Source organism: Lissotriton vulgaris, chromosome 5 (assembly GCF_964263255.1).
Source record: "Lissotriton vulgaris chromosome 5, aLisVul1.2, whole genome shotgun sequence".
NCBI classification, from domain to species: Eukaryota; Metazoa; Chordata; class Amphibia; order Caudata; family Salamandridae; genus Lissotriton; species Lissotriton vulgaris.
This window is the reverse complement of record NC_141693.1, coordinates 1546648883-1546671811: the sequence shown is the minus strand read 5'-3', so window position 1 is coordinate 1546671811 and position 22929 is coordinate 1546648883. Positions and strand designations below refer to the sequence as shown.

General features: G+C 40.6%; 17 non-coding genes across 17 annotated transcripts; all 17 read left to right on the top strand.

The window, feature by feature from the left end:
• The first annotated feature begins 1753 nt into the window (after positions 1-1753).
• On the top strand, positions 1754-1826 carry TRNAR-CCU (transfer RNA arginine (anticodon CCU)). Its single transcript has one exon. It is a non-coding gene; the product is annotated as a tRNA-Arg (tRNA).
• Positions 1827-2470: 644 nt separating this feature from the next.
• TRNAR-UCG (transfer RNA arginine (anticodon UCG)) lies at positions 2471-2543 on the top strand. The gene has a single exon. It is a non-coding gene; the product is annotated as a tRNA-Arg (tRNA).
• Positions 2544-4064: 1521 nt separating this feature from the next.
• TRNAR-UCG (transfer RNA arginine (anticodon UCG)) lies at positions 4065-4137 on the top strand. The gene has a single exon. It is a non-coding gene; the product is annotated as a tRNA-Arg (tRNA).
• An 803-nt stretch (positions 4138-4940) lies between these two features.
• On the top strand, positions 4941-5013 carry TRNAR-CCU (transfer RNA arginine (anticodon CCU)). Its single transcript has one exon. It is a non-coding gene; the product is annotated as a tRNA-Arg (tRNA).
• A 644-nt stretch (positions 5014-5657) lies between these two features.
• TRNAR-UCG (transfer RNA arginine (anticodon UCG)) lies at positions 5658-5730 on the top strand. The gene has a single exon. It is a non-coding gene; the product is annotated as a tRNA-Arg (tRNA).
• A 1519-nt stretch (positions 5731-7249) lies between these two features.
• Positions 7250-7322, top strand: TRNAR-UCG (transfer RNA arginine (anticodon UCG)). Its single transcript has one exon. It is a non-coding gene; the product is annotated as a tRNA-Arg (tRNA).
• A 2108-nt stretch (positions 7323-9430) lies between these two features.
• Positions 9431-9503, top strand: TRNAR-UCG (transfer RNA arginine (anticodon UCG)). The gene has a single exon. It is a non-coding gene; the product is annotated as a tRNA-Arg (tRNA).
• An 804-nt stretch (positions 9504-10307) lies between these two features.
• On the top strand, positions 10308-10380 carry TRNAR-CCU (transfer RNA arginine (anticodon CCU)). Its single transcript has one exon. It is a non-coding gene; the product is annotated as a tRNA-Arg (tRNA).
• A 644-nt stretch (positions 10381-11024) lies between these two features.
• Positions 11025-11097, top strand: TRNAR-UCG (transfer RNA arginine (anticodon UCG)). The gene has a single exon. It is a non-coding gene; the product is annotated as a tRNA-Arg (tRNA).
• A 1518-nt stretch (positions 11098-12615) lies between these two features.
• On the top strand, positions 12616-12688 carry TRNAR-UCG (transfer RNA arginine (anticodon UCG)). The gene has a single exon. It is a non-coding gene; the product is annotated as a tRNA-Arg (tRNA).
• A 1519-nt stretch (positions 12689-14207) lies between these two features.
• Positions 14208-14280, top strand: TRNAR-UCG (transfer RNA arginine (anticodon UCG)). Its single transcript has one exon. It is a non-coding gene; the product is annotated as a tRNA-Arg (tRNA).
• Positions 14281-15083: 803 nt separating this feature from the next.
• On the top strand, positions 15084-15156 carry TRNAR-CCU (transfer RNA arginine (anticodon CCU)). Its single transcript has one exon. It is a non-coding gene; the product is annotated as a tRNA-Arg (tRNA).
• Positions 15157-15800: 644 nt separating this feature from the next.
• TRNAR-UCG (transfer RNA arginine (anticodon UCG)) lies at positions 15801-15873 on the top strand. Its single transcript has one exon. It is a non-coding gene; the product is annotated as a tRNA-Arg (tRNA).
• Positions 15874-16676: 803 nt separating this feature from the next.
• TRNAR-CCU (transfer RNA arginine (anticodon CCU)) lies at positions 16677-16749 on the top strand. The gene has a single exon. It is a non-coding gene; the product is annotated as a tRNA-Arg (tRNA).
• A 1512-nt stretch (positions 16750-18261) lies between these two features.
• On the top strand, positions 18262-18334 carry TRNAR-CCU (transfer RNA arginine (anticodon CCU)). The gene has a single exon. It is a non-coding gene; the product is annotated as a tRNA-Arg (tRNA).
• A 1520-nt stretch (positions 18335-19854) lies between these two features.
• On the top strand, positions 19855-19927 carry TRNAR-CCU (transfer RNA arginine (anticodon CCU)). The gene has a single exon. It is a non-coding gene; the product is annotated as a tRNA-Arg (tRNA).
• Positions 19928-21446: 1519 nt separating this feature from the next.
• Positions 21447-21519, top strand: TRNAR-CCU (transfer RNA arginine (anticodon CCU)). The gene has a single exon. It is a non-coding gene; the product is annotated as a tRNA-Arg (tRNA).
• Positions 21520-22929: the final 1410 nt, after the last annotated feature.

The window sequence follows — 22929 nt, the reverse complement described above, 5'->3', positions numbered from 1 at the left end:
AGTCTCTTCTGGAGCTTGGCGGTGGTGCCGGCGTAGAGGGCGTTGCCGTAGTCCAGTCGGCTGGTGACGAGGGCCTGGGTGACGGTCTTCCTGGTCTCGGTGGGGATCCACCAGAAGATCTTCCGTAGCATGCGTAGGATGTTGAAGCACGCCGAGGAGACGTTGTTGACTTGCCGGGTCATGGAGAGGGAGGTGTCCAGGATGAAGCCCAGATTGCGTGCATGGTCTGTCGGTTTGGGTGCGGTGCCCAGGGCAGGAGGCCACCAGGAGTCGTCCCAGGCGGAGGGTGATGAGCCCAGGATGAGGACCTCCGTCTTGTCCGAGTTCAGTTTCAGGCGGCTGGTCGTCATCCACTCGGCTACCTCTTTCATCCCTTCGTGCAGGTTGGCTCTGGCGGAGGCGGGGTCGTTGGTCAGGGAGAGGATCAGCTGGGTGTCGTCGGCGTAGGAGATTATGCTGAGGTTGTGTTTGCGTACGATGGCCGCGAGGGGGCTCATGTAGACGTTGAAGAGGGTGGGGCTCAAAGAAGATCCTTGAGGGACGCCGCAGATGACTTCGGAGGCCTCTGACTTGTACGGTGGTAGGCGGACTCTCTGTGTTCTTCCGTCAAGGAAGGAGACGATCCATTCCAGCGCCTTGTCCTGGATTCCGATGTTGCTGAGGCGCTGTACTAGGGTGCGGTGGCAGACCGTGTCGAATGCCGCGGAGAGGTCTAGGAGGATGAGGGCCGCTGTTTCTCCATTGTCCAGCAGGGCTCGGATGTCATCGGTGGCGGCGATGAGGGCGGTCTCGGTGCTGTGATTGGCTCGGAAGCCGGACTGTGAGGGGTCGAGGGATCCGTTCGTCTCGAGGAAGGCGGCCATCTGCTTGTTGACGGTCTTCTCGATGACTTTGGCTGGAAACGGGAGGAGCGAGATGGGGCGGTAGTTCTTGAGTTCGGTGGGGTCCGCTGTTGGTTTCTTGAGTAGAGCGCTGAGTTCGGCGTGTTTCCAGCTCTCAGGGAAGGTGGCGGTGTCGAAGGATGTGTTGATGATGTCTCGCAGGTGGGGTGCGATGACAGCGTCGGCCTTGTTGAAGACGTGGTGAGGGCAGGGGTCGGTCGGTGATCCGGAGTGGATGGAGTTCATCGTGCGGATGGTGTCATCGGTGCTGATCGGGGTCCAGGCGTGGAGGGTGGTGGTGGGGGGTAGTTGTTCGGTCGTGGTGTGCGTTGGTTGGTTGTGGAAGCTGTTGTGTATGTGTTCATGGAGTGCTTCAAGTGTAAAATCTGTATGATTTGTGCAGTTAAAGTGCTAATTTTGCCTACGAGAAAGAAAAGTACTACAGAAGAATTATAAAGGATTGGCACATTGGCTGCCTTTGCTGATGACACAGTTGCCTAATTTGTAAAGCATTGGTATATTAAGTTGCAGAGTGTGGTTGAACTTGGTTAGGAGACTTGGTGCCTGTTTCTGTGTCCTGCTGAAGACAAGGACGGCTTGATACCACTGTCAAAGCCCAGTTTATTGAGAAAAGCATCCAGGAAAGAAGAAGTGTTGAGTCGAAAGTGGTTCTCCTCCAATTTCTCTCCTCTTGCTCGAAATGCAGAGCCTCCATTATAGCACAGAACAGAGTGTTAAAGTCGGGGATGGAAGAGGATGAAAATGGGAAGTTTACTTATGGAGAGAACTGAGAAATGTCCTGTGTGCAGACACCAGTGTTTGACGATTGAATACATTTAAATAATGCCTCTAGACTGCAAGTGTTTATCTGTGCCTCAGTGGCCTAATGGATAAGGCACTGGCCTCCTAAGCCAGGGATTGTGGGTTCGAGTCCCATCTGAGGTGAAAACCAATATCCGCTCTTACTTTTCCAGAAAAATTTATATATTTATAACATGCTTCCGCTCAGAAGCTTATGAGGTATTAGGAACTTTGAAATGGTACCATTTTAATTCTGTACTCTTCAGGGTCATGTTGGTGTTCTGAAACTACAAAGTAGATTTTTAAACACCTATCTTTGTCAGATGCAACTTTGACCCGGCAGAAGATATTCCTTTGGAAAAAATGATTTGAATTGGATTGGTGTAACTGTTGTTTCTAGAGGTGGTGACAGGCTTTCAGCTACTTGAATAGGGCAAGGCAGGATTCATGAAACGTATACAACCTTTGAGCGTGTGTAGATTGGCATATCCAGAAAGGAGCAGTTTGTACTACTGTCAAAACAGTTTCTCTCCACTTCTGGAAATATCCAGAGCTATGTAAAGCATACAACTGAGCTTTAATCTCATGAAGAAAGAGGTTTAAATGAAAAAAAGAAAACAAAAGCTTATCGTACTGGTGACATTCTCATTATATAGATTCCAAAAGAGTGCTTTAATTGAAAGGAGCTGAAAAAACACAATGGGATGTAAACCTAAATAACTATCAATATCATATTTCCCATCCTTGTATACTACCTACATTATAAAAATAAGCACAGCAGGACATATGACCGCGTGGCCTAATGGATAAGGCGTCTGACTTCGGATCAGAAGATTGAGGGTTCGAGTCCCTTCGTGGTCGGTTTTTGCCAATGGACACACAACTCAGCTTTCCGTTCAGAATGGAAGCAGGCTCTTCCAATACTCTTATAGCCATCATGTTCTCATTCCTAATTATTCATGAAGTGGAGTACATACTGCACAGTCATTTAGATTGCATCTTCAGCCTAAAATCTTGTCCATGTTAGTGGCATTAAGAAGTGCTTCTATGTACACGCACTGAATATGTAATAGGGTTGCAGAATTTTGACTTGACAGAATGGGTTTGTAGCTTAAGGATGTGTAGATGAAATGCAAGGTGTGTAAGTATGTGTTCATGGAGTGCTTCAAGTGTACAAATCTGTATGATTTGTGCAGTTAAAGTGCTAATTTTGCCTACGAGAAAGAGAAGTACTACAGAAGAATTATAAAGGATTGGCACATTGGCTGCCTTTGCTGATGACACAGATGGCTAATTTGTGATGCATTGGTCTATTAAGTTGCAGAATGTGGTTGAACTTGGTTAGGAGAATTGGTGCCTGTTTCTGTGTCCTGCTGAAGACAAGGACGGCTTGATACCACTGTCAAAGCCCAGTTTATTGAGAAACGCATCCAGGAAAGAAGAAGTGTTGAGTCGAGAGTGGTTCTCCTCCAATTTCTCTCCACTTGCTCGAAATGCCGAGAGTCCATTATAGCACAGAACAGAGTGTTAAAGTTGGGGATGGAAGAGGATGAAAATGGGAAGTTTACTTATGGAGAGAACTGAGAAATGTCCTGTGTGCAGATACCAGTGTTTGACGATTGAATACATTTAAATAATGCCTCTAGACTGCAAGTGTTTATATGTGCCTCAGTTGCCTAATGGATAAGGCACTGGCCTCCTAAGCCAGGGATTGTGGGTTTGAGTCCCATCTGAGGTGAAAACCAATATCCACTCTTATTTTTCCAGAAAAATTGATATATTTATTACATGCTTCCGCTCAGAAGCTTATGTGGTATTAGGAACTTTGAAATGGTACCATTTTACTTCTGTACTCTTCAGAGTCATGTTGGTGTTCTGAAACTACAAAGTAGATTTTTAAACACCTATCTTTGTCAGATGAAACTTTGACCCGGCAGAAGATATTCCTTTGGAAAAAATGATTTGAATTGGATTGGTGTAACTGTTGTTTCTAGAGGTGGTGACAGGCTTTCAGCTACTTGAATAGGGCAAGTCAGGATTCATGAAACGTATACAAGCTTTGAGCGTGTGTAAATTGGCATATCCAGAAAGGAGCAGTTTTTACTACTGTCAAAACAGTTTCTCTCCACCTCTAGAAATATCCAGAGCTATGTAAAGCATACAACTGAGCTTTATTCTCATGAAGAAAGAGGTTTAAATGCAAAAAAGAAAACAAAAGCTTATCGTACTGGAGACATTTTCATTATATAGATTCCAAAAGAGTGCTTTAATTGAAAGGAGCTGAACACACACAATGGGATGTAAACCTAAATAACTATCAATATCATATTTCCCATCCTTGCATACCTCCTACATTTTAAAAATAAGCACAGCAGGACATATGACTGCGTGGCCTAATGGATAAGGCGTCTGACTTCGTATCAGAAGATTGAGGGTTCGAGTCCCTTCGTGGTCGGTTTTTGCCAATGGTCACACAACTCAGATTTCCATTCAGAATGGAAGCAGGCTCTTCCAATACTCTTATAGCCATCATGTTCTTATTCCTAATTATTCATGAAGTGGAGTACATACTGCACAGTCATTTAGATTGCATCTTCAGCCTAAAATCTTGTTCATGTTAGTGGCATTAAGAAGTGCTTCTATGTACACGCACGGAATATGTAATAGGGTTGCAGAATTTTGACTTGACAGAATGGGTTTTTAGCTTAAGGGTGTGTAGATGAAATGCAAGGTGTGTAAGTATGTGTTCATGGAGTGCTTCAAGTGTAAAATCTGTATGATTTGTGCAGTTAAAGTGCTAATTTTGCCTACGAGAAAGAGAAGTACTACAGAAGAATTATAAAGGATTGGCACATTGGCTGCCTTTGCTGATGACACAGTTGGCTAATTTGTGAAGCATTGGTCTATTAAATTGCAGAGTGTGGTTGAACTTGGTTAGGAGACTTGGTGCCTGTTTCTGTGTCCTGCTGAAGACAAGGACGGCTTGATACCACTGTCAAAGCCCAGTTTATTGAGAAAAGCATCCAGGAAAGAAGAAGTGTTGAGTCGAAAGTGGTTCTCCTCCAATTTCTCTCCACTTGCGCGAAATGCAGAGCCTCCATTATAGCACAGAACAGAGTGTTAAAGTCGGGGATAGAAGAGGATGAAAATGGGAAGTTTACTTATGGAGAGAACTGAGAAATGTCCTGTGTGCAGACACCAGTGTTTGACGATTGAATACATTTAAATAATGCCTCTAGCCTGCAAATGTTTATATGTGCCTCAGTGGCCTAATGGATAAGGCACTGGCCTCCTAAGCCAGGGATTGTGGGTTCAAGTCCCATCTGAGGTGAAAACCAATATCCACTCTTTCTTTTCCAGAAAAATTGGTATATTTATTTCATGCTTCCGCTCAGAAGCTTATGTGGTATTAGGAACTTTGAAATGGTACCATTTTACTTCTGTACTCTTCAGAGTCATGTTGGTGTTCTGAAACTACAAAGTAGATTTTTAAACACCTATCTTTGTCAGATGAAACTTTGACCCGGCAGAAGATATTCCTTTCGAAAAAATGATTTGAATTGGATTGGTGTAACTGTTGTTTCTAGAGGTGGTGACAGGCTTTCAGCTACTTGAATAGGGCAAGTCAGGATTCATGAAACGTATACAACCTTTGAGCGTGTGTAAATTGGCATATCCAGAAAGGAGCAGTTTGTACTACTGTCAAAACAGTTTCTCTCCACTTCTGGAAATATCCAGAGCTATGTAAAGCATACAACTGAGCTTTAATCTCATGAAGAAAGAGGTTTAAATGCAAAAAAGAAAATAAAACTTTATCGTACTGGAGACATTTTCATTATATAGATTCCAAAAGAGTGCTTTAATTGAAAGGAGCTGAAAACACACAATGGGATGTAAACCTAAATAACTATCAATATCATATTTCCCATCCTTTCATACCACCTACATTATAAAAATAAGTACAGCAAGACATATGACCGCATGGCCTAATGGATAAGGCGTCTGACTTCGGATCAGGAGATTGAGGGTTCGAGTCCCTTCGTGGTCGGTTTTTGCCAATGGTCACACAACTCAGATTTCCATTCAGAATGGAAGCAGGCTCTTCCAATACTCTTATAGCCATCATGTTCTCATTCCTAATTATTCATGAAGTGGAGTACATACTGCACAGTCATTTAGATTGCATCTCCAGCCTAAAATCTTGTTCATGTTAGTGGCATTAAGAAGTGCTTCTATGTACACACATGGAATATGTAATAGGGTTGCAGAATTTTGACTTGACAGAATGGGTTTTTAGCTTAAGGGTGTGTAGATGAAATGCAAGGTGTGTAAGTATGTGTTCATGGAGTGCTTCAAGTGTAAAATCTGTATGATTTGTGCAGTTAAAGTTCTAATTTTGCCTACGAGAAAGAGAAGTACTACAGAAGAATTATAAAGGATTTGCACATTTTCTGCCTTTGCTGATGACACAGTTGGCTAATTTGTGATGCATTGGTCTATTAAGTTGCAGAGTGTGGTTGAACTTGGTTAGGAGAATTGGTGCCTGTTTCTGTGTCCTGCTGAAGACAAGGACGGCTTGATACCACTGTCAAAGCCCAGTTTATTGAGAAACGCATCCAGGAAAGAAGAAGTGTTGAGTCGAGAGTGGTTCTCCTCCAATTTCTCTCCACTTGCTCGAAATGCAGAGAGTCCATTATAGCACAGAACAGAGTGTTAAAGTCGGGGATGGAAGAGGATGAAAATGGGAAGTTTACTTATGGAGAGAACTGAGAAATGTCCTGTGTGCAGACACCAGTGTTTGACGATTGAATGCATTTAAATAATGCCTCTAGACTGCAAGTGTTTATTTGTGCCTCAGTAGCCTAATGGATAAGGCACTGGCCTCCTAAGCCAAGGATTGTGGGTTCGAGTCCCATCTGAGTGAAAACCAATATCCACTCTTACTTTTCCAGAAAAATTGATATATTTATTACATGGTTCCGCTCAGAAGCTTATGTGGTATTAGGAACTTTGAAATGGTACCATTTTACTTCTGTACTCTTCAGAGTCATGTTGGTGTTCTGAAACTACAAAGTAGATTTTTAAACACCTATCTTTGTCAGATGCAACTTTGACCCGGCAGAAGATATTCCTTTGGAAAAAATTATTTGAATTGGATTGGTGTAACTTTTGTTTCTAGAGGTGGTGACAGGCTTTCAGCTACTTGAATAGGGCAAGTCAGGATTCATGAAACGTATACAACCTTTGAGCGTGTGTAAATTGGCATATCCAGAAAGGAGCAGTTTTTACTACTGTCAAAACAGTTTCTCTCCACCTCTAGAAATATCCAGAGCTATGTAAAGCATACAACTGAGCTTTATTCTCATGAAGAAAGAGGTTTAAATGCAAAAAAGAAAACAAAAGCTTATCGTACTGGTGACATTTTCATTATATAGATTCCAAAAGAGTGCTTTAATTGAAAGGAGCTGAAAACACACAATGGGATGTAAACCTAAATAACTATCAATATCATATTTCCCATCCTTGCATACCACCTACATAATAAAAATAAGCACAGCAGGACATATGACCACGTGGCCTAATGGATAAGGCGTCTGACTTCGTATCAGAAGATTGAGGGTTCGAGTCCCTTCGTGGTCGGTTTTTGCCAATGGTCACACAACTCAGATTTCCATTCAGAATGGAAGCAGGCTCTTCCAATACTCTTATAGCCATCATGTTCTCATTCCTAATTATTCATGAAGTGGAGTACATACTGCACAGTCATTTAGATTGCATCTTCAGCCTAAAATCTTGTTCATGTTAGTGGCATTAAGAAGTGCTTCTATGTACACACACGGAATATGTAATAGGGTTGCAGAATTTTGACTTGACAGAATGGGTCAATACAGTTTCTCTCCACCTCTAGAAATATCCAGAGCTATGTAAAGCATACAACTGAGCTTTATTCTCATGAAGAAAGAGGTTTAAATGCAAAAAAGAAAACAAAAGCTTATCGTACTGGTGATATTTTCATTATATAGATTCCAAAAGAGTGCTTTAATTGAAAGGAGCTGAAAACACACAATGGGATGTAAACTTAAATAACTATCAATATCATATTTCCCATCCTTGCATACCACCTACATTATAAAAATAAGCACAGCAGGACATATGACCACGTGGCCTAATGGATAAGGCGTCTGACTTCATATCAGAAGATTGAGGGTTCGAGTCCCTTCGTGGTCGGTTTTTGCCAATGGTCACACAACTCAGATTTCCATTCAGAATGGAAGCAGGCTCTTCCAATACTCTTATAGCCATCATGTTCTCATTCCTAATTATTCATGAAGTGGAGTACATACTGCACAGTCATTTAGATTGCATCTTCAGCCTAAAATCTTGTTCATGTTAGTGGCATTAAGAAGTGCTTCTATGTACACACACGGAATATGTAATAGGGTTGCAGAATTTTGACTTGACTGAATGGGTTTTTAGCTTAAGGGTGTGTAGATGAAATGCAAGGTGTGTAAGTATGTGTTCATGGAGTGCTTCAAGTGTAAAATCTGTATGATTTGTGCAGTTAAAGTTCTAATTTTGCCAACGAGAAAGAGAAGTACTACAGAAGAATTATAAAGGATTGGCACATTGGCTGCCTTTGCTGATGACACAGTTGGCTAATTTGTGAAGCATTGGTCTATTAAGTTGCAGAGTGTGGTTGAACTTGGTTAGGAGAATTGGTGCCTGTTTCTGTGTCCTGCTGAAGACAAGGAAGGCTTGATACCATTGTCAAAGCCCAGTTTATTGAGAAACGCATCCAGGAAAGAAGAAGTGTTGAGTCGAGAGTGGTTCTCCTCCAATTTCTCTCCACTTGCTCGAAATGCAGAGAGTCCATTATAGCACAGAACAGAGTGTTAAAGTTGGGGATGGAAGAGGATGAAAATGGGAAGTTTACTTATGGAGAGAACTGAGAAATGTCCCGTGTGCAGACACCAGTGTTTGACGATTGAATGCATTTAAATAATGCCTCTAGACAGCAAGTGTTTATTTGTGCCTCAGTGGCCTAATGGATAAGGCACGGGCCTCTTAAGCCAGGGATTGTGGGTTCGAGTCCCATCTGAGGTGAAAACCAATATCCACTCTTACTTTTCCAGAAAAATTGATATATTTATTACATGCTTCCGCTCAGAAGCTTATGTGGTATTAGGAACTTTGAAATGGTACCATTTTACTTCTGTACTCTTCAGAGTCATGTTGGTGTTCTGAAACTACAAAGTAGATTTTTAAACACCTATCTTTGTCAGATGCAACTTTGACCCGGCAGAAGATATTCCTTTGGAAAAAATTATTTGAATTGGATTGGTGTAACTGTTGTTTCTAGAGGTGGTGACAGGCTTTCAGCTACTTGAATAGGGCAAGTCAGGATTCATGAAACGTATACAACCTTTGAGCGTGTGTAAATTGGAATATCCAGAAAGGAGCAGTTTTTACTACTGTCAAAACAGTTTCTCTCCACCTCTAGAAATATCCAGAGCTATGTAAAGCATACAACTGAGCGTTATTCTCATGAAGAAAGAGGTTTAAATGCAAAAAAGAAAACAAAAGCTTATCGTACTGGTGACATTTTCATTATATAGATTCCAAAAGAGTGCTTTAATTGAAAGGAGCTGAAAACACACAATGGGATGTAAACCTAAATAACTATCTATCTCATATTTCCCATCCTTGCATACCACCTACATTATAAAAATAAGCACAGCAGGACATATGACCGCGTGGCCTAATGGATAAGGCGTCTGACTTCGTATCAGAAGATTGAGGGTTCGAGTCCCTTCGTGGTCGGTTTTTGCCAATGGTCACACAACTCAGATTTCCATTCAGAATGGAAGCAGGCTCTTCCAATACTCTTATAGCCATCATGTTCTTATTCCTAATTATTCATGAAGTGGAGTACATACTGCACAGTCATTTAGATTGCATCTTCAGCCTAAAATCTTGTTCATGTTAGTGGCATTAAGAAGTGCTTCTATGTACACGCACGGAATATGTAATAGGGTTGCAGAATTTTGACTTGACAGAATGGGTTTTTAGCTTAAGGGTGTGTAGATGAAATGCAAGGTGTGTAAGTATGTGTTCATGGAGTGCTTCAAGTGTAAAATCTGTATGATTTGTGCAGTTAAAGTGCTAATTTTGCCTACGAGAAAGAGAAGTACTACAGAAGAATTATAAAGGATTGGCACATTGGCTGCCTTTGCTGATGACACAGTTGGCTAATTTGTGAAGCATTGGTCTATTAAGTTGCAGAGTGTGGTTGAACTTGGTTAGGAGACTTGGTGCCTGTTTCTGTGTCCTGCTGAAGACAAGGACGGCTTGATACCACTGTCAAAGCCCAGTTTATTGAGAAAAGCATCCAGGAAAGAAGAAGTGTTGAGTCGAAAGTGGTTCTCCTCCAATTTCTCTCCACTTGCGCGAAATGCAAGAGCCTCCATTATAGCACAGAACAGAGTGTTAAAGTTGGGGATGGAAGAGGATGAAAATGGGAAGTTTACTTATGGAGAGAACTGAGAAATGTCCTGTGTTCAGACACCAGTGTTTGACGCTTGAATACATTTAAATAATGCCTCTAGACTGCAAGTGTTTATATGTGCCTCAGTGGCCTAATGGATAAGGCACTGGCCTCCTAAGCCAGGGATTGTGGGTTCGAGTCCCATCTGAGGTGAAAACCAATATCCACTCTTATTTTTCCAGAAAAATTGATATATTTATTACATGCTTCCGCTCAGAAGCTTATGTGGTATTAGGAACTTTGAAATGGTACCATTTTACTTCTGTACTCTTCAGAGTCATGTTGGTGTTCTGAAACTACAAAGTAGATTTTTAAACACCTATCTTTGTCAGATGAAACTTGGACCCGGCAGAAGATATTCCTTTGGAAAAAATGATTTGAATTGGATTGGTGTAACTGTTGTTTCTAGAGGTGGTGACAGGCTTTCAGCTACTTGAATAGGGCAAGTCAGGATTCTTGAAACGTATACAACCTTTGAGCGTGTGTAAATTGGCATATCCAGAAAGGAGCAGTTTTTACTACTGTCAAAACAGTTTCTCTCCACCTCTAGAAATATCCAGAGCTATGTAAAGCATACAACTGAGCTTTATTCTCATGAAGAAAGAGGTTTAAATGCAAAAAAGAAAATAAAACTTTATCGTACTGGAGACATTTTCATTATATAGATTCCAAAAGAGTGCTTTAATTGAAAGGAGCTGAAAACACACAATGGGATGTAAACCTAAATAACTATCAATATCATATTTCCCATCCTTGCATACCACCTACATTATAAAAATAAGCAAAGCAGGACATATGACCGCGTGGCCTAATGGATAAGGCGTCTGACTTCGTATCAGAAGATTGAGGGTTCGAGTCCCTTCGTGGTCGGTTTTTGCCAATGGTCACACAACTCAGATTTCCATTCAGAATGGAAGCAGGCTCTTCCAATACTCTTATAGCCATCATGTTCTTATTCCTAATTATTCATGAAGTGGAGTACATACTGCACAGTCATTTAGATTGCATCTTCAGCCTAAAATCTTGTTCATGTTAGTGGCATTAAGAAGTGCTTCTATGTACACGCACAGAATATGTAATAGGGTTGCAGAATTTTGACTTGACAGAATGGGTTTTTAGCTTAAGGGTGTGTAGATGAAATGCAAGGTGTGTAAGTATGTGTTCATGGAGTGCTTTAAGTGTAAAATCTGTATGATTTGTGCAGTTAAAGTGCTAATTTTGCCTACGAGAAAGAGAAGTACTACAGAAGAATTATAAAGGATTGGCACATTGGCTGCCTTTGCTGATGACACAGTTGGCTAATTTGTGAAGCATTGGTCTATTAAGTTGCAGAGTGTGGTTGAACTTGGTTAGGAGACTTGGTGCCTGTTTCTGTGTCCTGCTGAAGACAAGGACGGCTAGATACCACTGTCAAAGCCCAGTTTATTGAGAAAAGCATCCAGGAAAGAAGAAGTGTTGAGTCGAGAGTGGTTCTCCTCCAATTTCTCTCCACTTGCTCGAAATGCAGAGAGTCCATTATAGCACAGAACAGAGTGTTAAAGTCGGGGATGGAAGAGGATGAAAATGGGAAGTTTACTTATGGAGAGAACTGAGAAATGTCCTGTGTGCAGACACCAGTGTTTGACGATTGAATACATTTAAATAATGCCTCTAGACTGCAAGTGCTTATATGTGCCTCAGTGGCCTAATGGATAAGGCAATGGCCTCCTAAGCCAGGGATTTTGGGTTCGAATCCCATCTGAGTGAAAACCAATATCCACTCTTACTTTTCCAGAAAAATTGATATATTTATTACATGCTTCCGCTCAGAAGCTTATGTGGTATTAGGAACTTTGAAATGGTACCATTTTACTTCTTTACTCTCCAGAGTCATGTTGGTGTTCTGAAACTACAAAGTAGATTTTTAAACACCTATCTTTGTCAGATGCAACTTTGACCCGGCAGAAGATATTCCTTTGGAAAAAATGATTTGAATTGGATTGGTGTAACTGTTGTTTCTAGAGGTGGTGACAGGCTTTCAGCTACTTGAATAGGGCAAGTCAGGATTCATGAAACGTATACAACCTTTGAGCGTGTGTAAATTGGCATATCCAGAAAGGAGCAGTTTTTACTACTGTCAAAACAGTTTCTCTCCACCTCTAGAAATATCCAGAGCTATGTAAAGCGTACAACTGAGCTTTATTCTCATGAAGAAAGAGGTTTAAATGCAAAAAAGAAAACAAAAGCTTATCGTACTGGTGACATTTTCATTATATAGATTCCAAAAGAGTGCTTTAATTGAAAGGAGCTGAAAACACACAATGGGATGTAAACCTAAATAACTATCAATATCATATTTCCCATCCTTTCATACCACTACATTATAAAAATAAGTACAGCAGGACATATGACCGCGTGGCCTAATGGATAAGGCGTCTGACTTCGGATCAGAAGATTGAGGGTTCGAGTCCCTTCGTGGTCGGTTTTTGCCAATGGTCACACAACTCAGATTTCCATTCAGAATGGAAGCAGGCCCTTCCAATACTCTTATAGCCATCATGTTCTCATTCCTAATTATTCATGAAGTGGAGTACATACTGCACAGTCATTTAGATTGCATCTCCAGCCTAAAATCTTGTTCATGTTAGTGGCATTAAGAAGTGCTTCTATGTACACACATGGAATATGTAATAGGGTTGCAGAATTTTGACTTGACAGAATGGGTTTTTAGCTTAAGGGTGTGTAGATGAAATGCAAGGTGTGTAAGTATGTGTTCATGGAGTGCTTCAAGTGTAAAATCTGTATGATTTGTGCAGTTAAAGTTCTAATTTTGCCTACGAGAAAGAGAAGTACTACAGAAGAATTATAAAGGATTGGCACATTGGCTGCCTTTGCTGATGACACAGTTGGCTAATTTGTGAAGCATTGGTCTATTAAGTTGCAGAGTGTGGTTGAACTTGGTTAGGAGAATTGGTGCCTGTTTCTGTGTCCTGCTGAAGACAAGGACGGCTTGATACCATTGTCAAAGCCCAGTTTATTGAGAAACGCATCCAGGAAAGAAGAAGTGTTGAGTCGAGAGTGGTTCTCCTCCAATTTCTCTCCACTTGCTCGAAATGCAGAGAGTCCATTATAGCACAGAACAGAGTGTTAAAGTTGGGGATGGAAGAGGATGAAAATGGGAAGTTTACTGATGGAGAGAACTGAGAAATGTCCCTTGTGCAGACACCAGTGTTTGACGATTGAATGCATTTAAATAATGCCTCTAGACTGCAAGTGTTTATTTGTGCCTCAGTGGCCTAATGGATAAGGCACGGGCCTCTTAAGCCAGGGATTGTGGGTTTGAGTCCCATCTGAGGTGAAAACCAATATCCACTCTTACTTTTCCAGAAAAATTGATATATTTATTACATGCTTCCGCTCAGAAGCTTATGTGGTATTAGGAACTTTGAAATGGTACCATTTTACTTCTGTACTCTTCAGAGTCATGTTGGTGTTCTGAAACTACAAAGTAGATTTTTAAACACCTATCTTTGTCAGATGCAACTTTGACCCGGCAGAAGATATTCCTTTGGAAAAAATTATTTGAATTGGATTGGTGTAACTGTTGTTTCTAGAGGTGGTGACAGGCTTTCAGCTACTTGAATAGGGCAAGTCAGGATTCATGAAACGTATACAACCTTTGAGCGTGTGTAAATTGGAATATCCAGAAAGGAGCAGTTTTTACTACTGTCAAAACAGTTTCTCTCCACCTCTAGAAATATCCAGAGCTATGTAAAGCATACAACTGAGCTTTATTCTCATGAAGAAAGAGGTTTAAATGCAAAAAAGAAAACAAAAGCTTATCGTACTGGTGACATTTTCATTATATAGATTCCAAAAGAGTGCTTTAATTGAAAGGAGCTGAAAACACACAATGGGATGTAAACCTAAATAACTATCAATATCATATTTCCCATCCTTTCATACCACTACATTATAAAAATAAGTACAGCAGGACATATGACCGCGTGGCCTAATGGATAAGGCGTCTGACTTCGGATCAGAAGATTGAGGGTTCGAGTCCCTTCGTGGTCGGTTTTTGCCAATGGTCACACAACTCAGATTTCCATTCAGAATGGAAGCAGGCTCTTCCAATACTCTTATAGCCATCATGTTCTTATTCCTAATTATTCATGAAGTGGAGTACATACTGCACAGTCATTTAGATTGCATCTTCAGCCTAAAATCTTGTTCATGTTAGTGGCATTAAGAAGTGCTTCTATGTACACGCACAGAATATGTAATAGGGTTGCAGAATTTTGACTTGACAGAATGGGTTTTTAGCTTAAGGGTGTGTAGATGAAATGCAAGGTGTGTAAGTATGTGTTCATGGAGTGCTTCAAGTGTAAAATCTGTATGATTTGTGCAGTTAAAGTGCTAATTTTGCCTACGAGAAAGAGAAGTACTACAGAAGAATTATAAAGGATTGGCACATTGGCTGCCTTTGCTGATGACACAGTTGGCTAATTTGTGAAGCATTGGTCTATTAAGTTGCAGAGTGTGGTTGAACTTGGTTAGGAGACTTGGTGCCTGTTTCTGTGTCCTGCTGAAGACAAGGACGGCTTGATACCACTGTCAAAGCCCAGTTTATTGAGAAAAGCATCCAGGAAAGAAGAAGTGTTGAGTCAAAAGTGGTTCTCCTCCAATTTCTCTCCACTTGCGCGAAATGCAGAGCCTCCATTATAGCACAGAACAGAGTGTTAAAGTCAGGGATGGAAGAGGATGAAAATGGGAAGTTTACTTATGGAGAGAACTGAGAAATGTCCTGTGTGCAGACACCAGTGTTTGACGATTGAATACATTTAAATAATGCCTCTAGACTGCAAATGTTTATATGTGCCTCAGTGGCCTAATGGATAAGGCACTGGCCTCCTAAGCCAGGGATTGTGGGTTCGAGTCCCATCTGAGGTGAAAACCAATATCCACTCTTACTTTTCCAGAAAAATTGGTATATTTATTACATGCTTCCGCTCAGAAGCTTATGTGGTATTAGGAACTTTGAAATGGTACCATTTTACTTCTGTACTCTTCAGAGTCATGTTGGTGTTCTGAAACTACAAAGTAGATTTTTAAACACCTATCTTTTTCAGATGAAACTTTGACCCGGCAATAGATATTCCTTTGGAAAAAATGATTTGAATTGGATTGGTGTAACTGTTGTTTCTAGAGGTGGTGACAGGCTTTCAGCTACTTGAATAGGGCAAGTCAGGATTCATGAAACGTATACAACCTTTGAGCGTGTGTAAATTGGCATATCCAGAAAGGAGCAGTTTTTACTACTGTCAAAACAGTTTCTCTCCACCTCTAGAAATATCCAGAGCTATGTAAAGCATACAACTGAGCTTTATTCTCATGAAGAAAGAGGTTTAAATGCAAAAAAGAAAACAAAAGCTTATCGTACTGGAGACATTTTCATTATATAGATTCCAAAAGAGTGCTTTAATTGAAAGGAGCTGAAAACACACAATGGGATGTAAACCTAAATAACTATCAATATCATATTTCCCATCCTTGCATACCACCTACATTATAAAAATAAGCACAGCAGGACATATGACCGCGTGGCCTAATGGATAAGGCGTCTGACTTCGTATCAGAAGATTGAGGGTTCGAGTCCCTTCGTGGTCGGTTTTTGCCAATGGTCACACAACTCAGATTTCCATTCAGAATCGAAGCAGGCTCTTCCAATACTCTTATAGCCATCATGTTCTTATTCCTAATTATTCATGAAGTGGAGTACATACTGCACAGTCATTTAGATTGCATCTTCAGCCTAAAATCTTGTTCATGTTAGTGGCATTAAGAAGTGCTTCTATGTACACGCACAGAATATGTAATAGGGTTGCAGAATTTTGACTTGACAGAATGGGTTTTTAGCTTAAGGGTGTGTAGATGAAATGCAAGGTGTGTAAGTATGTGTTCATGGAGGGCTTCAAGTGTAAAATCTGTATGATTTGTGCAGTTAAAGTGCTAATTTTGCCTACGAGAAAGAGAAGTACTACAGAAGAATTATAAAGGATTGGCACATTGGCTGCCTTTGCTGATGACACAGTCGGCTAATTTGTGAAGCATTGGTCTATTAAGTTGCAGAGTGTGGTTGAACTTGGTTAGGAGACTTGGTGCCTGTTTCTGTGTCCTGCTGAAGACAAGGACGGCTTGATACCACTGTCAAAGCCCAGTTTATTGAGAAAAGCATCCAGGAAAGAAGAAGTGTTGAGTCGAAAGTGGTTCTCCTCCAATTTCTCTCCACTTGCGCGAAATGCAGAGCCTCCATTATAGCACAGAACAGAGTGTTAAAGTTGGGGATGGAAGAGGATGAAAATGGAAAGTTTACTTACGGAGAGAACTGAGAAATGTCCTGTGTGCAGACACCAGTGTTTGACGATTGAATACATTTAAATAATGCCTCTAGACTGCACGTGTTTATATGTGCCTCAGTGGCCTAATGGATAAGGCACTGGCCTCCTAAGCCAGGGATTGTGGGTTCGAGTCCCATCTGAGGTGAAAACCAATATCCACTCTTACTTTTCCAGAAAAATTGATATATTTATTACATGCTTCCGCTCAGAAGCTTATGTGGTATTAGGAACTTTGAAATGGTACCATTTTACTTCTGTACTCTTCAGAGTCATGTTGGTGTTCTGAAACTACAAAGTAGATTTTTAAACACCTATCTTTGTCAGATGCAACTTTGACCCGGCAGAAGATATTCCTTTGGAAAAAATGATTTGAATTGGATTGGTGTAACTGTTGTTTCTAGAGGTGGTGACAGGCTTTCAGCTACTTGAATAGGGCAAGTCAGGATTCATGAAACGTATACAACCTTTGAGCGTGTGTAAATTGGCATATCCAGAAAGGAGCAGTTTTTACTACTGTCAAAACAGTTTCTCTCCACCTCTAGAAATATCCAGAGCTATGTAAAGCATACAACTGAGCTTTATTCTCATGAAGAAAGAGGTTTAAATGCAAAAAAGAAAACAAAAGCTTATCGTACTGGAGACATTTTCATTATATAGATTCCAAAAGAGTGCTTTAATTGAAAGGAGCTGAAAACACACAATGGGATGTAAACCTAAATACCTATCAATATCATATTTCCCATCCTTTCATACCACCTACATTATAAAAATAAGCACCGCAGGACATATGACCGCGTGGCCTAATGGATAAGGCGACTGACTTCGGATCAGAAGATTGAGGGTTCGAGTCCCTTCATGGTTGGTTTTTGCCAATGGTCACACAACTCAGATTTCCATTCAGAATGGAAGCAGGCTCTTCCAATACTCTTATAGCCATCATGTTCTCATTCCTAATTATTCATGAAGTGGAGTACATACTGCACAGTCATTTAGATTGCATCTTCAGCCTAAAATCTTGTTCATGTTAGTGGCATTAAGAAGTGCTTCTATGTACACGCACGGAATATGTAATAGGGTTGCAGAATTTTGACTTGACAGAATGGGTTTTTAGCTTAAGGGTGTGTAGATGAAATGCAAGGTGTGTAAGTATGTGTCCATGGAGTGCTTCAAGTATAAAATCTGTATGATTTGTGCAGTTAAAGTGCTAATTTTGCCTACGAGAAAGAAAAGTACTACAGAATAATTATAAAGGATTGGCACATTGGCTGCCTTTGCTGATGACACAGTTGGCTAATTTGCAAAGCATTGGTATATTAAGTTGCAGAGTGTGGTTGAACTTGGTCAGGAGACTTGGTGCCTGTTTCTGTGTCCTGCTGAAGACAAGGACGGCTTGATACCACTGTCAAAGCCCAGTTTATTGAGAAAAACATCCAGGAAAGAAGAAGTGTTGAGTCGAAAGTGGTTCTCCTCCAATTTCTCTCCACTTGCTCGAAATGCAGAGCCTCCATTATAGCACAGAACAGAGTGTTAACGTCGGGCATGGAAGAGGATGAAAATGGGAAGTTTACTTATGGAGAGAACTGAGAAATGTCCTGTGTGCAGACACCAGTGTTTGACGATTAAATACATTTAAATAATGCCTCTAGTGGGCATCTGTGCCTCAGTGGCCTAATGGATAAGGCACTGGCCTCCTAAGCCAGGGATTGTGGGTTCGAGTCCCATCTGAGGTGAAAACCAATATCCACTCTTACTTTTCCAGAAAAATGGATATATATATTACATGCTTCCGCTCAGAAGCTTATGTGGTATTAGGAACTTTGAAATGGTACCATTTTACTTCTGTACTCTTCAGAGTCATGTTGGTGTTCTGAAACTACAAATTAGATTTTTAAACACCTATCTTTGTCAGATGCAACTTTGACCCGGCAGAAGATATTCCTTTGGAAAAAATGATTTGAATTGGATTGGTGTAACTGTTGTTTCTAGAGATGGTTACAGGCTTTCAGCTACTTGAATAGGGCATGTCAGGATTCATGAAACGTATACAACCTTTGAGCATGTGTAAATTGGCATATCCAGAAAGGAGCAGTTTTTACTACTGTCAAAACAGTTTCTCTCCACCTCTAGAAATATCCAGAGCTATGTAAAGCGTACAACTGAGCTTTATTCTCATGAAGAAAGAGGTTTAAATGCAAAAAAGAAAACAAAAGCTTATCGTACTGGTGACATTTTCATTATATAGATTCCAAAAGAGTGCTTTAATTGAAAGGATCTGAAAACACACAATGGGATGTAAACCTAAATAACTATCAATATCATATTTCCCATCCTTGCATACCACCTACATTATAAAAATAAGTACAGCAGGACATATGACCGCGTGCCCTAATGGATAAGGCGTCTGACTTCGGATCAGAAGATTGATGGTTCGAGTCCCTTCGTGGTCGGTATTTGCCAATGGTCACACAACTCAGATTTCCATTCAGAATGGAAGCAGGCTCTTCCAATACTCTTATAGCCATCATGATCTGATTCCTAATTATTCATGAAGTGGAGTACATACTGCACAGTCATTTAGATTGCATCTTCAGCCTAAAATCTTGTTCATGTTAGTGGCATTAAGAAGTGCTTCTATGTACACACACGGAATATGTAATAGGGTTGCAGAATTTTGACTTGACAGAATGGGTTTTTAGCTTAAGGGTGTGTAGATGAAATGCAAGGTGTGTAAGTATGTGTTCATGGAGTGCTTCAAGTGTAAAATCTGTATGATTTGTGCAGTTAAAGTTCTAATTTTGCCTACGAGAAAGAGAAGTACTACAGAAGAATTATAAAGGATTGGCACATTGGCTGCCTTCGCTGATGACACAGTTGGCTAATTTGTGAAGCATTGGTCTATTAAGTTGCAGAGTGTGGTTGAACTTGGTTAGGAGCCTTGGTGCCTGTTTCTGTGTCCTGCTGAAGACAAGGACGGCTTGATACCACTGTCAAAGCCCAGTTTATTGAGAAAAGCATCCAGGAAAGAAGAAGTGTTGAGTCGAAAGTGGTTCTCCTCCAATTTCTCTCCACTTGCGCGAAATGCAGAGCCTCCATTATAGCACAGAACAGAGTGTTAAAGTTGGCAATGGAAGAGGATGAAAATGGGAAGTTTACTTATGGAGAGAACTGAGAAATGTCCTGTGTGCAGACACCAGTGTTTGACGATTGAATACATTTAAATAATGCCTCTAGACTGCAGGTGTTTATATGTGCCTCAGTGGCCTAATGGATAAGGCACTGGCCTCCTAAGCCAGGGATTGTGGGTTCGAGTCCCATCTGAGGTGAAAACCAATATCCACTCTTACTTTTCCAGAAAAATTGATATATTTATTACATGCTTCCGCTCAGAAGCTTATGGGGTATTAGGAACTTTGAAATGGTACTATTTTACTTCTGTACTCTTCAGAGTCATGTTGGTGTTCTGAAACTACAAAGTAATTTTTAAACACCTATCTTTGTCAGATGAAACTTTGACCCGGCAGAAGATATTCCTTTGGAAAAAATGATTTGAATTGGATTGGTGTAACTGTTGTTTCTAGAGGTGGTGACAGGCTTTCAGCTACTTGAATAGGGCAAGTCAGGATTCATGAAACGTATACAACCTTTGAGCGTGTGTAAATTGGCATATCCAGAAAGGAGCAGTTTTTACTACTGTCAAAACAGTTTCTCTCCACCTCTAGAAATATCCAGAGCTATGTAAAGCATACAACTGAGCTTTATTCTCATGAAGAAAGAGGTTTAAATGCAAAAAAGAAAACAAAAGCTTATCGTACTGGAGACATTTTCATTATATAGATTCCAAAAGAGTGCTTTAATTGAAAGGAGCTGAAAACACACAATGGGATGTAAACCTAAATAACTATCAATATCATATTTCCCATCCTTGCATACCACCTACATTATAAAAATAAGCACAGCAGGGCATATGACCGCGTGGCCTAATGGATAAGGCGTCTGACTTCATATCAGAAGATTGAGGGTTCGAGTCCCTTCGTGGTCGGTTTTTGCCAATGGTCACACAACTCAGATTTCCATTCAGAATGGAAGCAGGCTCTTCCAATACTCTTATAGCCATCATGTTCTTATTCCTAATTATTCATGAAGTGGAGTACATACTGCACAGTCATTTAGATTGCATCTTCAGCCTAAAATCTTGTTCATGTTAGTGGCATTAAGAAGTGCTTCTATGTACACGCACAGAATATGTAATAGGGTTGCAGAATTTTGACTTGACAGAATGGGTTTTTAGCTTAAGGGTGTGTAGATGAAATGCAAGGTGTGTAAGTATGTGTTCATGGAGGGCTTCAAGTGTAAAATCTGTATGATTTGTGCAGTTAAAGTGCTAATTTTGCCTACGAGAAAGAGAAGTACTACAGAAGAATTATAAAGGATTGGCACATTGGCTGCCTTTGCTGATGACACAGTCGGCTAATTTGTGAAGCATTGGTCTATTAAGTTGCAGAGTGTGGTTGAACTTGGTTAGGAGACTTGGTGCCTGTTTCTGTGTCCTGCTGAAGACAAGGACGGCTTGATACCACTGTCAAAGCCCAGTTTATTGAGAAAAGCATCCAGGAAAGAAGAAGTGTTGAGTCGAAAGTGGTTCTCCTCCAATTTCTCTCCACTTGCGCGAAATGCAGAGCCTCCATTATAGCACAGAACAGAGTGTTAAAGTTGGGGATGGAAGAGGATGAAAATGGAAAGTTTACTTACGGAGAGAACTGAGAAATGTCCTGTGTGCAGACACCAGTGTTTGACGATTGAATACATTTAAATAATGCCTCTAGACTGCACGTGTTTATATGTGCCTCAGTGGCCTAATGGATAAGGCACTGGCCTCCTAAGCCAGGGATTGTGGGTTCGAGTCCCATCTGAGGTGAAAACCAATATCCACTCTTACTTTTCCAGAAAAATTGATATATTTATTACATGCTTCCGCTCAGAAGCTTATGTGGTATTAGGAACTTTGAAATGGTACCATTTTACTTCTGTACTCTTCAGAGTCATGTTGGTGTTCTGAAACTACAAAGTAGATTTTTAAACACCTATCTTTGTCAGATGCAACTTTGACCCGGCAGAAGATATTCCTTTGGAAAAAATGATTTGAATTGGATTGGTGTAACTGTTGTTTCTAGAGGTGGTGACAGGCTTTCAGCTACTTGAATAGGGCAAGTCAGGATTCATGAAACGTATACAACCTTTGAGCGTGTGTAAATTGGCATATCCAGAAAGGAGCAGTTTTTACTACTGTCAAAACAGTTTCTCTCCACCTCTAGAAATATCCAGAGCTATGTAAAGCATACAACTGAGCTTTATTCTCATGAAGAAAGAGGTTTAAATGCAAAAAAGAAAACAAAAGCTTATCGTACTGGAGACATTTTCATTATATAGATTCCAAAAGAGTGCTTTAATTGAAAGGAGCTGAAAACACACAATGGGATGTAAACCTAAATACCTATCAATATCATATTTCCCATCCTTTCATACCACCTACATTATAAAAATAAGCACCGCAGGACATATGACCGCGTGGCCTAATGGATAAGGCGACTGACTTCGGATCAGAAGATTGAGGGTTCGAGTCCCTTCATGGTTGGTTTTTGCCAATGGTCACACAACTCAGATTTCCATTCAGAATGGAAGCAGGCTCTTCCAATACTCTTATAGCCATCATGTTCTCATTCCTAATTATTCATGAAGTGGAGTACATACTGCACAGTCATTTAGATTGCATCTTCAGCCTAAAATCTTGTTCATGTTAGTGGCATTAAGAAGTGCTTCTATGTACACGCACGGAATATGTAATAGGGTTGCAGAATTTTGACTTGACAGAATGGGTTTTTAGCTTAAGGGTGTGTAGATGAAATGCAAGGTGTGTAAGTATGTGTCCATGGAGTGCTTCAAGTATAAAATCTGTATGATTTGTGCAGTTAAAGTGCTAATTTTGCCTACGAGAAAGAAAAGTACTACAGAATAATTATAAAGGATTGGCACATTGGCTGCCTTTGCTGATGACACAGTTGGCTAATTTGCAAAGCATTGGTATATTAAGTTGCAGAGTGTGGTTGAACTTGGTCAGGAGACTTGGTGCCTGTTTCTGTGTCCTGCTGAAGACAAGGACGGCTTGATACCACTGTCAAAGCCCAGTTTATTGAGAAAAACATCCAGGAAAGAAGAAGTGTTGAGTCGAAAGTGGTTCTCCTCCAATTTCTCTCCACTTGCTCGAAATGCAGAGCCTCCATTATAGCACAGAACAGAGTGTTAACGTCGGGCATGGAAGAGGATGAAA